The sequence below is a fragment of the Telopea speciosissima genome, chromosome 4, assembly GCF_018873765.1.
Source record: "Telopea speciosissima isolate NSW1024214 ecotype Mountain lineage chromosome 4, Tspe_v1, whole genome shotgun sequence".
Classification (NCBI taxonomy): Eukaryota; Viridiplantae; Streptophyta; class Magnoliopsida; order Proteales; family Proteaceae; genus Telopea; species Telopea speciosissima.
This window is the reverse complement of record NC_057919.1, coordinates 61015060-61031666: the sequence shown is the minus strand read 5'-3', so window position 1 is coordinate 61031666 and position 16607 is coordinate 61015060.

Genomic DNA, 16607 nt, shown 5'->3' with positions numbered 1-16607 from the left:
AAACAGAAAAATATATTAGAAAAAAACTGGTTAGATTCTGTCCCATATTCCATTTAATTGTATTCAATCCTATTCGCAGCTCTATAAATAAATTAGATTCTTGTTCCTCTATGAACCAACACAGCTAGGAGAGGCTCTCATAGAGACCAGCACTATCTAACCCTCCTCTTTTTGATTGAGTCGTTGTGAGGTATGGCTTGTCCAGTTGGAGTAAAAATCTCTTGTTGAATCTTGTTCTAACTTTTGTAACCAAGGGAGTGGTATATGATCAGCTGGAAGAAGGTTTTTTTTTATTTTTATTTTTTTTTTTTTTGGGGGATAACAGTCAATTGGAAGAACGTAAACGAATGACACGAGAGACATTGAAACAAAGGCCTCAACTAGCTTGAATGGGACTCGACGTACAAGTCAACTAGGTGATAATTATTCTTATAGAAATCATCGCTTTCCAAGAGGTGTGGGCACCGTCTGATCCCAAGTGACTCCTTCGTGGGTCCTTGTAACCTTGCACACCACAAGAAAAACTATGTGAGAAGAACAAACTGCGGCATATATATATATATATAAAGAAATCGAAACCAAAATCTAAACGACTCAATTCAGCCCGATTCGATTTTAAAATAATCGGTTTCAGTTTCGATTTCAATTCAAAATTGACACCCTTAAGTCAACGAGATTTGTTCAGTGACCAAGTCCCTGAGCACTTCCTAAGGGAATAGTAGTTTCAAAACCACCAAAGCAAGCCCTGGATCCGTCATTTCCCCATTCTAAAAAGCTACATCACGTCCAAGTCTTCCTCTCAACGCTCAAGAATCAAGGTGGAATGCATTTCACCATTCCAAAGCTACATCATAGCCATTGGATTAAAATCCTCTGCAATTCCCTAAACTGTGTAGTGCGATAGTTCGGGGTGGAGATTTTGACACGTGGTAGCTTGCACATCCAATGGTCCGAGCTCATTGACTTCCATTTTTTTCTTTTTTTTGTTGAGCTCGGCACTGTTGGATGTCCAAATTGCCACGTATCGACATCTCCACCCCGAACTGTCGCACTACACAGTTGTAGGGAATTTGAGAGGATTATTTTTCCACATCCAAGTCCCCTCTCAAGTCTAAAGGTGGGGTGTTTGGATACTTAGCCCTCCCTTTTTGTAGGAAAATTATCTCCTCCAGTTCCCTGCCCGTCCCAGTTCTACAGTTCCTCCAATAGGGAGTGGTGGACCCCACTCGGACAGAGTATTTAGGCAGGAATAGGGTGGTCATTCCAGCCTTCCATGTTAGGAGAACTAGGGAACTAAGCCGGGCAGGAAACTGGAGGAGATAAAGATCCCTTTTTGTAAGGGGGAACCAACTTATAGATTCTTCACCTATTTAAGAAGGCGGCTATTATTAAGAGGAGTGACTGGCAGCAGTGCCACCCCTTAAAACGTTAAACGCACACCTTAAACACACCACTGAAATCTATACCGTTGAAATTTTTATTTCAATTTTAGTCGTTGAATATATAATGCCACTCAACCTGCTCACCGTTACAGCAGGTTTCATCCTCCTCCTCCTCCTCCTCCTCTTCTTCTTCCCGTTGATATGCATCCCCACCCCTGCATATCACCCCACCCTTGTGACCCTCACCACCTCAGTCAACACAGTTCCAGCCCCGCACCTCCGCTCTGCCATCATCGCTCGGCCCAATCGCTCAACCCCTGACCACATCCTTCTCTCCCAACCTCCCCCACCCTTCCCTGCAACCACTACCCTGGCCCACCCTTCCTTGCGACCTTAAACCCTTTGTTATTCCTCCCAAGAAAAATATGTTGAAATTCAAAAAACAAAAAACAATAAATCCAGGTTGGATTTAAAGTTCTACAAAAAAAAATAGTTGGATTTAAAAAAAATAAACAATCATTCTTTCTAATTTTTTGAAAAATAACTTTAGGTCTAAGACCTCCCACTCGAACCAATATGTAAAGAACAATTCATTATCAAAAAAACATAAATAAAAAAAAAAACAGATTTTATGTACAAGTACATCTGAGAAGAAAGGAACAATAACTGCAACACAATAAAACAAGTAGCAGTTGCAAGCGTAGCAAGAGAGAGAGAGAGAGAGAGAGAGAGACGCATGTGAAGAATCCACATTATCACATGTGGAGAATCCGTCTCTTTCCTTCTAGGATTTTATACCCTTCTCATGTATGAGTACATTAAGATCTTCAATGAAAATACACAGAGAATTCTCAGCTTCAATATGGTATTAGAGAGGTATAAGGCCAGGCTGGTTGTGAAAGGGTTTCATCAGCAATCTGGCGTTTATTATCTTGAAACTTTCAGTCCCGTAATCAAGCCCACTACTATTCGCTCCATTTTGACAATTGCAATTTCTCAGGGTTGGTCGGTTCGCCAACTTGACGTTCAAAATGCATTTTTACATGGTGTTCTTTCAGAAGATGTGTACATGGTGCAACCACCAGGTTTTATTGACACCACTCGCTCTGATCATGTATGCAAGCTCCACCGGTCTCTATATGGGCTAAAACAAGCCCCTCGTGCTTGGTTTCATCGCCTCTCACAATATCTCCTTTAGCTGGGGTTTAGTACATCTCAAACGGATCCTTCCCTGTTTATTTTCAAGGATGCTCATCACACGCTTTATGTGCTCATCTACATGGATGATATTTCAGTGACCAGTAACTCTGTTGATCATGTTGCATTAATGCTCAGCCAGCTATCATCTGAATTTTCTATCAAGGATCTTGGCCAGTTATCTTTTTTTTTCTTGGAATTGAGGCGACCTACAGCTCCAAGGGTCTCTTGCTTTCTCAATCTCAGTATGTCTCTGATCTTCTACAACGTGCGGGTATGGTGGATTGCAAACCTGGTGCCACCCCCTTCAAATCATTGGATGCAGGGGGTGCCCCCTTCCTAGATGCTACTAAGTATCGTTCAATTGTTGGTGCTCTTCAATATATCACTATGACACACCCTGACGTTGCCTTTGTTGTCAACTGCGCTTGCCAATATATGCACGCACCTACGGATCGAGGATCATTGGTCTCTTGTCAAACGTGTCTTGCATTACTTAAAAGCAACTCATACACATGGTCTTCTGATTAGCCGGTCTCCTAACTGCACCTTACAGGCATATTCTGATGCTGATTGGGCTGGCAGTATGAAGACCGTAACTCTATTGGTGCCTATGCTATTATTCTCGGCCCAAATCTCATTTCCTGGAACTCTCGTAAATAGCGAATGGTTGCCCGTTCCTCCACTGAGTCTGAGTATAAGGCCTTGGCCGATGCTGTTGCTGAACTTGTTTGGCTTGAATCACTATTTACTGAGTTGGGCCTCACTCTATCTGGCCCCCCAATTTTGTGGTGTTACAACATTGGGGCTACCTACTTGTCTGCCAACCCAGTCTTCCATGGTCACACTAAGCGTGTGGAGATTGATTTCCATTTTGTTTGGGATCGTGTTGTCAAACGTCAGCTCTCCGTTTCGTTTATTTCTACGACTGATCAATTGACCGATGCTCTGACCAAACCGCTGCCTGCTGCGTGTTTCCAATTTTTACAGGACAAACTAAAGATTCGATGCAACGACTCTCCAACTAGAGGGGGTGTATTGACGTATATAGAATTCCACTCAATTAGAAACTCTATATACGGTTGTAGTGTTTATTTTAGTTAGGATTTCTTTCCTATTGGTTTTATTATCACATGTAAAGAATCCACATTATCACATGTGGAGTATCCGTCTCTTTCCTTCTAGGGTTCTATACCCTTCTCATGTATGAGTACATTAAGATCTTCAATGACAATACACTGAGAATTCTCAGCTTCAATACTTCGAATCCAAATCTACTTGAGTCGCTGAAGGCAGAGGTGTTTTGGATCTTAAAGTCTCTGTCACATCTACTTGCTTGTTCTTTTTCGGATCCACATCTACTTGCGTCACTCCCTTCATGATGTCTTCCTTCTCAACCGATGACATGCACACTATTAGTAATGTTGAAACGTTGACGACAATCAATGGCTTTATGGCTCATGCGGGTGCAAATCAGACATTGATCATTACCATGAGATGAAGTTTTACCTTGATGAGAAGTAGATCCAGAGTGTTGTGCATTTTGATAGTCATAGTGAGGAGGGCGACCTGGACCAGATCTCCCATGGTGGTAGCAATCGCGGTTGTTGGAACAACCGCGATAATTTGTATTTCCTCGAAAAGGACGTCCACCACGAGAGTCGACAGAGGCAGCGATGAAGTGAGCTGCTGGAGATGAGATATGGTTTGGTTGGAAGGTAATTGAAGGAAAGAAAAATGAAATCAAAACAAAAATAAAATGGTAACTTTTCTACTTGCTACTGACAAATACTGTGTGACAATTCAACCACAAACTTAAATCTAGGAAGTAAATTTTACTTCACATTTGAACTCAATTCCCTGGTTTTGAATATGAAATTTAATAGGGCAAAGGAATCTATTTGAAAAGTTCAGTTGTCATATTTGTTAAGACTTCAAGTTATATAATCATGATTGCAGAAGTTTCCACTTTCTTTTTCAATTTAATTCACTTCCCTTCATTTCCCTCTAGTAGACACAGTCTTTAGAGCCTTTTATGCTTATTCAGTTTTATTATGAGAAAGTGAAGAAGAGATAGAGAAAGAAGAAGAAGAAGAGAAGATAGACACAGCAGTATAACGTGGTTCAGTTATAGCATAAACCTACGTCCACAACAAAGCTTTCTTTTTTGTTGTTTCATTCAATCAATAGAGTCTTTATTTATGGACGTTGTACATTGTTTGAGAGGGAAGGTTCCTCCACTTTAGGAAACAAGGCTAATATGATTCTCATCACTTATTCTCTTTCTAGATGTGGCATTCTCAATTGAAGGCAAGTCTTGCGGACCTGACTCCTGTGCATCCGGAGTCAGGGCGCATCAAAGTGGCATATAGAGGGCATTAACGGTGTTGCGATACAAAGTCGGATCATCCATTAAGGTACCGGAGAATTGTGTGAGTTGAGTAGATGTGGCGGTAGGCGTGGAGAGAGGCTTGCAATTGGCCATGTTTGATTTGCGCAATAAGTCAAGGATGTATTGCCGTTGTGAGAGAAGTAACCCTCGCACCACAAGAATCACATTAATCCCCAAAAAATAGCAAAGCAGCCCGAGTTCTTTAATGGCAAAGGCAGCCGCAATTTGACTAATGAAGCGAGTGAGGGCAACATCATAGCTTCCGGTAACTATAATATCATCAATGTATATTAATATATAGATGGTGATGTCCTTGTAATGATAAATTAAAAGAGAGGTGTCAGCTTTGGAACTAGTAAAACCAATTTCAAGTAATAAAGAACTTAGCTTTTCGAACCAAGTGAAATATAAGGACTTGTAAAGCCTGCACACATAATCAAGATAGAGAGGGTCAGTAAAGCCTGGGGGTTGGGACATAAAAACTTCTTCTTGGAGGACACCATGAAGGAAGGCATTTGGATATCAAGTTGGCGGATAGGCCAAGAATGAGAGGTTGCAAGGGAGAGGACAAGACGAATCGTGGTGGGTTTAACCACGGGGCTAAATGTCTCATTGTAATCAAGTCCTTCTTGTTGGCTATACCCTTTAGCGACTAATCGGGCTTTGTAACGGTCAAGAGCGCCATCTGCATTGCGTTTGACACGAAACACCCATTTGCAACCAACGATATTCATGGAGGGTTGGGGTGGAGTAAGAGACCAAGTGTCATTTTTGAGAAGGGTTGTAAACTTGGTATTCATAGCTTGATGCCACTTGGGATTGTGGTTGGTCATAGTAAAGGAGGTAGGTTCAATGATGTCATTAGATGATTGCAGCAGTTGTGCAACAAGTATACGAGGTTTTCAAGTGCCATCTTGAGTGTGTGTTATCATCTGGTGGCGCGAGATAGATGGCCTATCAACCGGAAGGCCAACAAAGAGATCCACAATGGGAAACACGGAAGATGTAGTGAGGGAAGATATATGCAATGCTGGTTGATGCATTTTGCATATATACGCAATGCTGGTTAATGCATTTTGAGTATTCACAAAATCTCCCATACCAACCAAGGAATTGAGTATTGGCAAGATATACGCAATGCTGGTTGATGCATTTTGCATATACACTTCGAATGTTGGAATATATCCATCATTTAACCATTTGGCCTTAATAAAGTAGCTTCTAACTTGTGTTTTTATCTGGAATGAAACCAATTAAACAAACTCAACTGGTCATTATTACAATTTAATTTAAGTAGTTTTTAACATTTTTTTAACTTGTCTACTTGGGATACCAACAAATTAATTTTCAGAACTAGATAAAAATTAATTGTTGTTTTATATGTTTCTAAAATCTCATCATCTTTGAGAAAAACAGATAAAATTAAGAATAGTAACCCATTAGTAGAGTTATTGATGATTTCACACCACTTCTTTTGCATAGTAAACATGATAAGATTGTCCATTCTTTCCAAATTCTTCCTCGATTTCATTGTAAAAATCTAAGAGTGTCGAGTAGATAACTTTCATGTATTCAGGGAGTCCATCCATGGCAATATATTTAAAGAAAACATAAAGTTCGCCTAAATCAGCAAAGTCACAAATTGGCCAAGAAAAAAATTAATATTAGAGAATGGATCCTCTGCAGGTATGTTCATTCACCTGCATGTACATGTTAGGTGCCAACATCTATCACTATGCTTCCATGTATACCCCTTTTCATCCTTTAAATGGTAAAAAGTGGGATAGATGTTGGCCACCTCACGTGTATGTGCAGGTGAACGTACGTGTAGAGGAACTCTCCTTGATATGTCCCCAATAATGTCCTATTTATCAAACCTCTCAACTGCATCCGTGAAGAGCTGGAGTTCTTCGAAGGTACCATACGAATCATATGTATCATCTATAAGCGTGATCAGGGCTGTAACTTTAGCTACCATCTTTCTAGAAAGAGCATAATGAGGCTCATAACACACCCCCATTGCATAAAAATAGGACTCCACAAGTCGGTCTCTAGCATAAGGTAGCTCTGATACAAACCCCAATTCTTTCCACCATCTGCAATTAATTATACATGAATAAATATATTATTATTATTATTATTATTATTATTATTATATAGTCAGTGTACCAACCTTAGTTAACCACTGAGTTTGTGTTCCAATTTTGACCAAATAATCAGCATTGACAGGGGCGTTATGGTTACTTTCAGCATTAATTAATCCACAAATTAAGTGATCTCATTGTCTAGGAGATAATCAATCCAAGAACTGGAAATGATCTCATTGTCAAGGAGGCTTTATCTGTAAAACCATTTGGAAATAAAAAAATAACTTCTCAGAATTTTAATTTGCATCAACCCACCAGTTGATTTATAGAGTCACCAGTTGATTTATTGATTCTATGTCAAAATCTTTAATATGGTAGCACTCTTACGGCCCTGTGCTCTATCATGAATTCATGAACACTTAAAAGAATAAACCCTAAATTCTTTTTAGAAACAGCACCATTTCAGTATTCATATAGGTAAGGTTCTTTTTTAGTATCCATGTTATTGTAAATATTCTTACTAAACATAACCCCATTAAAACTTCATAGAAGTTAACCTTAACTCATAACAGCTAACATTGACACCTTTTGGGCTATTAATTTTAATGTTTTTACAATCACTTAACAGTAGCTTGTTATTACCCATTAAACCTTATCTATAAGGTTGGGTTGGGTCTTACTACTGGTGACTAAAAGGGTTTCAGTCTCATTCCTTTGGATGTACCTTCTACAAGCTCCCTAGGTAGGCTTTTTGTAAAAGGATCCGCTAAATTATTGTTAGACTTCACATATAAAATGGTAACTATACCATCTCAAATCAATTGTCTAACATATTCATGTTTTAAGCTTATATGTCTAGATTTTTCGTTGTAGATCTTACTATAAGCATTAGATATAATGGCTTCATTATCACAGTACAGAAAAATATCTGGCATCGATTGTGGCCACAACTTTATATCCAGTAACATATTTTTAAGTCATTCTGCTTCTTTTCCTGCTGCTCCCAAAGCTATAAATTCAGACTCCATGGTTGAATGTGAGATACAAGTTTGCTTCTTTGAAGCCCAAGATATAGCTTCACCAGCTAGTGTAAAAATCCATCCAGATGTGGACTTATTATCACTTTTACTATCCAACTAGCATCCAAGTATCCCTCTAATACTGCTGGAAAATTTTTATAAAATAAACCAAAATTAATAGTCTTCTTAAGATATCCAAAAACTCGACCAATGGCTTTCCAGTGATCCACACTAGGATTACTAGTATATCTCGAAAGTTTGCAAATAGCAAAAACTATTTCAGGTCTTGTACAATGCATTGCATGCATTAGGCTTCCAATTGCACTAGCATACTCAAGCTGTGCCATAGCCTTACTTGAATGCTCGATCGTTTATCTTAGAACTAGAATCATAAGGAGAACTTACTTCTTTTATGTCAAGATACTTAAATTTCTCTATCATTTTTTGAATATAATGTGACTGACATATAGCAAACCGTTCACTATGTTTCTTTACTTTAATTCCTAAAATAGTATCCACTTTATTTAAATGTTTTATTTCAAATTTTGAAATAAGATACTTTTTAGTTTCAAGTACCCCAATTAAATTAGTTTCAAAAATAAGCATATCATCGATATAGAGACATATAATTACACCATATGTGACTATAAATTTAGAATATATGCATTTGTCTGCACTGTTATGACTAAAACCATTTGACAAAATTATTTGGTCAAACTTTTCATGCCATTGTTTTGACGCTTGCTTTAAGCCATTAAGTAACTTAACTAATTTACAGACTTTCTTACTATTTTCAGGTAGATCAAAACCCTCGGGTTGTTCCATATAGACTTCTTCATCTAAATCACCATTTAAAAATATTGTTTTAACATCCATCTGATGAACACATAAATCATATAATGAAGCTAAGGTAAATAACACTCTAATGGACGTTATTCTTGCAACGGGTGCATATGTATCAAAATAGTCAATGCCTTCCTTTTGTTTAAAACCTTTAGCAACAAGCCTTGCCTTAAATTTTTGAACAAATCCATCTGTATTTAATTTCTTTTTAAATACCCATTTACAACCTATGGGTGTAGATCATTGAGGTAAATCAACTAACACCCATGTGCCATTAGACATTATAGAATCCATCTCATCATTAATAGCCTCTCTCCAAAAAGTTGAATCCCTTAAACACATAGTCTCACTATATGTTTTAGAATCATCTTTTAAACTGAATACTATTGGTATTTCATTAAGAACAAGTTACATATTCCCTTCCACAAGAAAAATAAGAGCTTATGAGGAAATAAAATCTGAACCTAAGTCCTTTTCTTTTCTGACTCTTTGACTTCTCTTTGGTTCACTAATCACACTCGAATCTCTTTTCAAACTAAGAGATGGTTGAGTTTTCATGTTAGTGTGACCACTAGAATCCAAAATAGAAGATGGTGTCTGAATAGGTACCTCTTCAGATTTTGATTCATTAATGAATTTATTCTCTATAAATTCCACATCTCTTGATTTAACAATTATATTGGAATCTAGATCTAAAAATCCATATATATGCTTTTGAATTTTCAACATATCCCACAAACACACTTTTAAGTGCTCTTGGACATAATTTTGTCCTTTTAGGATCTGGTGTTCTATAAAAAGCTAAGTACCCCCACACTTTAAAATATCCAATGTTAGGCTTCCTTCCTTTTCATAACTCAAATGGACTTGATTGTATTTTTTTGCAAAAGAATCCTATTACTTATATGACATGTAGTTAATAAGCCTCACCCCACAAGTTATTTGGCAATTTAGCACTTGATAACATAGCATTTATCATATCAATAAGTGTCCTATTTTTACTTTTAACTATGCCATTTTGCTGAGGTGTATAGGGTGCAAACCTTTGGTGTATTATCCCATGTTCTTCACAAAATACAAAAAAATTATTGGAAAAATATTCTTCACCTCTATCACTTTTAAGGATTTTAATCCTTTTATCCTTTTGATTTTTTACTTCTCCTTTACACCTTTTAAACATGTTAAAAGCTTCAACTTTAGTTCTCAATAAAAATACATGTCAAAAGCTTCAACTTTAGTTCTCAATAAAAATACATGTGAAAATCTTGTACAATCATCTATAAAGATTATAAATTATCTTTTTCTTCCTCTAGTTAAGAGGCCATTAATTTCACAAATATCAGAATGTATTAATTTCAGGATTTGTGAATATCTCTCAATATTTGAAAAAGGTTTCTTAATCATTTTTGGTTGAACACAGACTTCATATTTATTTCTATTTTCATGCTTACAAGAGATTAAACCTTGTTTTAACATATTTTTGGATATTAGATTTCCCAGAGCATGTTGATGATGATCTGCATGTGTTCAAAGTTTATGAAGATGATGATCGCCAACTTTGATGGAAGATCGGACGGAGGAGATGGTCGAATTGAAGCAAGCTACATCCTTAGCATGATGATGCACCCCTGATATTTATTACATTTAAATTTTTATTGGGAGGAATTTTTAATTACTTCTAATAAAAATATTGTCATCTCATACTCACTTATAATTAATGTTGATTAATTATGTTTTTTGATGCCATCCATGATATGTTGTGAGAGTGCTTCTTTATCCCTCTTTGATTACAATACATGTATGATATGGATTGATCTTAGTTAATAGACATGTCCATGGCCTCCTATAGAAGGTAAGTGTAGAGGTTGTGTGATATGACCCCGCATACGCGGACAGGACATTGCCAGGCTCCATATCACATGATCATCTATATTTATCTCTATATAGTCATATAGATATGTTAAGGTATGGATAGTGAGAGGGCACTGTGATAGTGGACCATCTTTCATGATTCCATGATTCTCACTAATGCAATAGGTATATACATGACTTGGGTGTGTGTCAACCGACAGGATCTGAACATGATACCCAGGTGGCCAAAAATATTGGAAGCCTATGAAGCGGACAGCTTAGTCCACACTACCATGGTTTGCATAATGATTCCCCACAGGGTAAGTTATGCATGCAAGGGTTGTAAGTATCCAGTTCATTGTTTGGGTTATGAGGGAGATCCAAATTATGAGAGACTATTGACGTGTGTGCTCAAATTTTTATCAATGGTTATTAATATGCCTGTGTTTTTACTTATAATTCTGTAGATTTTAATTCAATGGCTACCGTTAATACCAACCTGTTAATACTCATTAAAGAATACAAACTAAATGGTACAAACTATGTTGACTAGTACCGGAGCATTAAATTGCTTTTGACTGCAGAAGGCCTTTACACGGTTCTTGATGAACCAGTTTCTCCTCAACCCGACCCGAATGATTTTGAGGCAAATGAAGAGATGCAGGATTTCCTTAAGAGGGACTCCAATGCATCACTTTACATCCTAGGATCATTGAAAAAGTCAGTATTGGACTCAGGCAAAGATATACGTACCACATGGGGTAAAATGGATAAGCTTGTTGATTTGTTCAATAGGCAGCTAACATATGCACACTCTGATGTAGTAAGTCAGATCTATAACTACAAAATGTCCCAAGGGACTCCAGTGATGGACCATGTTATGAAAATGATTAATCTGTTTAAGAAACTAGAATCCACGGGAACTGAATTTAGTCTGCAGTACAAGACTGATGTGATCTTGGCATCACTCACTTCTACCTATGTACCCTTTAAGATGTCTTACAAGATGTCAGATAAGGAACTGGAGCTCACCGATCTTGCTAATGCACTGGTAGAAGTGGAAACCACCTTGAAAAAGGATAAGGTTGAGGTTCATGCTACTGATGTGAAGCCTTCTTCAAATGGGAAGAATAAAAAAAAGAGAAATAAGGGTAAAGCCCTAAAACCCAAGGGTGGGAAGTCTGGCAATAAGAAAGCTAAAGGCAAGTGCTTCTATTATAAGAAGGAGGGTCACTAGAAAAGAAATTGTTGTGCATTCCTGGCCAATGTAAAAGACAAGAAGCCAAATGAAACAGAGACTACTAAAGAAGGTACATGTGATGTTTACATTCTTTATGAATCTAATTTGTCCTTTGAATTGACCAATTCTTGGTTGGTGGATAGTGGTTCCACTGTTCACATTTGTAATTTATTGTAAGGGTTTAATGAGACAAGGAGACAAAAAAAAATGAAGTGCGTCTTCCGGTGGGCACTGGAGCTGAAGCCAATGCATTGGCTATAGGAACTTTTACTTTAAGTTTTAGTTCAGTTAATTCAGTTTTAAAGGATTGTTACTATGTACCTTCTTTTAAGAAGAAGATTATTTCAATTTCAAACCTTGTTTTGGACGGATATAGTTTTTCCTTTAATTCTAAATTAGTTATTCATTTTAATAATTCCTTTGTGGCATCTAAATATTTGCAAAGTGGATTGTATTTCCTAGATTGTCCTATTAGAATGAATATTATTTTGAATATTGATTTGAAACGTAAAGCAGCTTCAGTGAACTCAACATATCTGTGGCATCTAAGATTAGGTCATATTAACTTGGACCGAATCAGTAGATTGGTAAGGGATGGGCCTTTAGAGAGTCTAAGAGTGGAACCATTCCCTACCTGTGAGTCATGCCTTCAGGGCAAGATGATCAAAAAACCCTTTAGCAATAAAGGTACTAGAGCCACATATCTATTAAAGTTGATACATACTGATGTGTGTGGACCCATAAATATACAAACAAGGTATAGATTTGAGTATTTCATAACATTCATTGATGACTACTCTAGATATGGTTATATCTACTTAATGCGCAGAAAATCAAAAGCATTTGATAAATTCAAAGAATTCCAAGCCCAGGTCGAAAGATAGCTTGATAAACTCATCAAGTTCTTACGATTGGATCATGGAGGGGAGTATTCATCAGATGAATTTAGGGAATACCTCACTTCACAAGGGATAGTTAATCAATTAACTAATCCAGGTACACTACAACAAAATGGTGTATCTGAATGACGCAATCGAACTTTATTGGATATGGTCCAAACGATGCTCACTTATAGTGAACTACCTCTTTCTTTCTGGGGGTTTGCCTTAGAAACAGCCATCTATATCTTGAATAGGGTTCCAACTAAGTCTGTAGGTAAGATACCCTTTGAGTTGTGGAAATGACGTAAGCCTAGCATACAACACCTTAGGGTATGGAGTTGCATAGCACATGTACGAAAACAATAGACAGATAAGTTAGAATCTAAGACTTCAAGATGTTATTTCTTAGGTTATCCCGATTGGTTATTATTTCTCTGACCCAGTTGACCAAAAGGTCATTGTAAGCAAACATATTACATTATTGAAGGAATAAATGTTGACCAAGAAAACTGAATCTGTAGTTATTGAGGAGTTATTGGATAACTCAGAAACTTCACTTGCAGAAGTGAAACCAGTTGACATACCCACTAAAAAGGAAACACCTCAAGAACCTCGATGCAGTGGGAGGACTATTAGACCACCCACTAGGTTTACTCTTCTCACCGAATAAGAGAAAACTGTGGAAAAGTTCCACATGGTGTTAGTTGAACCGAATGATGATCCAATAACATACTCAAAGGCTCTTAAAGATGTTGATGCCACTAGGTGGCTGGAAGCAATGCGCTCTAAAATCGATTCGATGTATTCCAACAAGGTTTGGACTCTAGTCGATCCACCACTTGGAGTTAAGCCAATTGGATGTAAATGGATCTTCAAGAGGAAGAAAAGCATGGATGGAAAGGTCGAAAGATTCAAAGCGAGACTGGTGGCAAAGAGCTATACCCAGAAAGAGGGTATAGATTATGAGAAAACCTTTTCACCAGTGGCGATGATGAAGTCCATCAGGATTTTATTGGCAATCGTCGCATACTTTGATTAAGAGATCTGGCAGATGGATGTGCAAACTGTATTTCTAAATGGATTTCTTCAAGAAGAAATTTACATTGAACATCCAAAAGGGTTCTCTTCCTTGGCAGAAGAAAGAAAAGTATGCAAATTGTAGAGGTCCATCTATGGACTGAAGTAGGCTTCCAGGAGCTGGAACATTAGGCTTGATCAGTCAATCAAATCATTTGGCTTTGATCAAAACATGGATGAACCATGCGTATACAAGAAAATCATTGGGAGTGCACTATGTTTTCTCGTTTTATATATAGATGACATATTGCTGATGGGTAACGATGTAGGTTTCTTTTATCAGTGAATCAGTGGTTGTCCACAACTTTCTCGATGAAAGACCTTGGTGAAGCTAGCTATATCCTTGGGATCAAACTCGTAAGAGATCGCCAAAAAAGGATGCTAGGCTTGTCACAGGCTACCTATATAGACAAAGTCCTGGCCAAATTTAGCATGGAGAACTCTAAACGGGAAAGTGTCATTTTTTATATGGAGTCAGTCTTTCCAGATCTCAATATCCTCAGTCTCAAATTGATATTGAAGAGATGAAGAAGATTCCCTATGGCTCTGTAGTAGGGAGTCTTATGTACTCTATGTTGTGTATGAGGCCAAACATTTGCTATGTAGTAGGTATTGTGAGTCGTTATCAGTCTAACCCTAGACGAGAGCATTGGACTGCTGTCAAGAATATCCTCAAGTACCTAAGAAGGACTAAGTATTATTTCTTGGTTTTTAGATATGATCAGTTGTCAATTCTGGGTTACACACACTCAGATTTTCAAACTGACAATGATGACAGAAAATCAGCGTCTGGGATGGTATATCTAATGGGTGGAGGTGTCATTGTGTGGCGGAGTGTAAAACAGAAATCTACAGCCGATTCCACTACCAAAGCGGAATACCTTGCAGCTTGCGATGTAGCAAAAGAAGGTGTTTGGCTAAGGAAGTTCCTACCAGATTTGGAGGTTATCTCTGACCTTGTCAAGGGTCTCATTCCCCTGTTATGTGACAACAGAGGGGCTATTGCATAAGCTAAAGAGCCTAAGGCTCATCAGAGGAACAAGCACATGCAGCGGAAGCATCACCTCATCAGAGAAATTATCCAGTAGGGCGACGTGAGTATCTCCAAAGTGGACGCTACTGAAAATGTGTCTGATGCCATGATAAATGGTTTGTCTTCTAGAGTGTTTGGAAAACACATGGAGGGCATGGGTTTAAAATGTATGAAAAATTGGCTTTGATGTACAAGTGAGAGATTGTTGGATTTGTGTGTCCATCAAACCCAGTTCGGTCCGGTTTACTTTGTATTGAACCTTTTATACATTTTGGTTTAATATTATCACATGCGATATAAACTTTTTGAGCATTATGTGTCTGTAAGTTTTACTTAAAATGATAGTCACGATTAGGGTTTGGGTTGGGCACCCTTATCATATGGTCATCGCATTGGGTATGCCTAGACATGTGATGTTAGGGTACGAATGCGAGAACTTACATGTTTAATGTGTGTATCGGTGAAAAATCTACTTTGTCGATTCCCTCATATGTTACTGCCAAATGTAAGATAGGATAGACATGTGTCACCGAGACCCATGTACCTGAGAGAACCCTGTCACTGCAACATGTGACCGGATTCTTTGGTTCATCAATGACTGAGACTCAAGTGAGTCAAAGTCGGTGTTCTGGGAATGCGCGAACATTCTATGAGTGAAGGAGTTACTCAAAATGGTCACCATTGCCCGATTGGGGAACACCAAGATTTAAGTTGTCTGTGAATGGTCGGATCAGAATCTGGATCCAGTGCTGTTTGGAAATGGTTTTTGTAAAACCTATTTTATATAAAATAATAGATTATATGTAGTTATTTAATTAAAATGTTTTATCGAGTTTTGCGAGACCCGATCATATACATAGACACTCTTATATGGACATATACTATGGAATGGGGTTTGGCAGTACTAGTGTACATGCCCTAGATTCTATAATTATGGTATTGATTAGTAATGGGTTGGTACATAATAATTAATTATTATGTGAGGGTATAAATGAAATTTGCTAAAATAATTAGTTATTTATTTAATTAATGGATATGGTGCTAATTATAATTATCCATAAATTAAAATAGATAATTAATTAACTATTCCCTATTAGATTCTGCTTCTTCACCAATTAGAAGCATTTAAGGTTTAAACAGATCAAGCCAATGAGGAGAGAGAGTGTTAGACTCTCACAAGTGTTCTTAAATCAGGGTTTTGGAAACCCTGTCTATTTAAACACACCAAGGGGAGGGGCCAGCCAACAAATTCTCCAGCCTTGGCCAAATTTTGGCTCCCCCCTCCCTTGGACAAAATTCTCTCTCTCTCTCTCTCTCTCTCTCTCTCTCTCTCTCTCTCTCTCTCTCTCTCTCTCTCTCTCTTGTGATCTCCTCTCTCCTTCTTCTTGCTCTCTAGTATTTGAGAATTAGGGTTTTGGAAACCCAGATCTGTGCTTGAAGAACTCAAGAGGATCTAGGATTGGCTCGGAGAACCTTGGCTACACCATTGGAGGTTCAGATCTGTTTACCTGAAGTGCTCGTTGGAGGAAGAACCACTGTCTATTGGAGGAGCAACACTTGAGGCTCATCAGGTTAGCAAGTTCTGTTAATTCCTCTTGTTTTAAT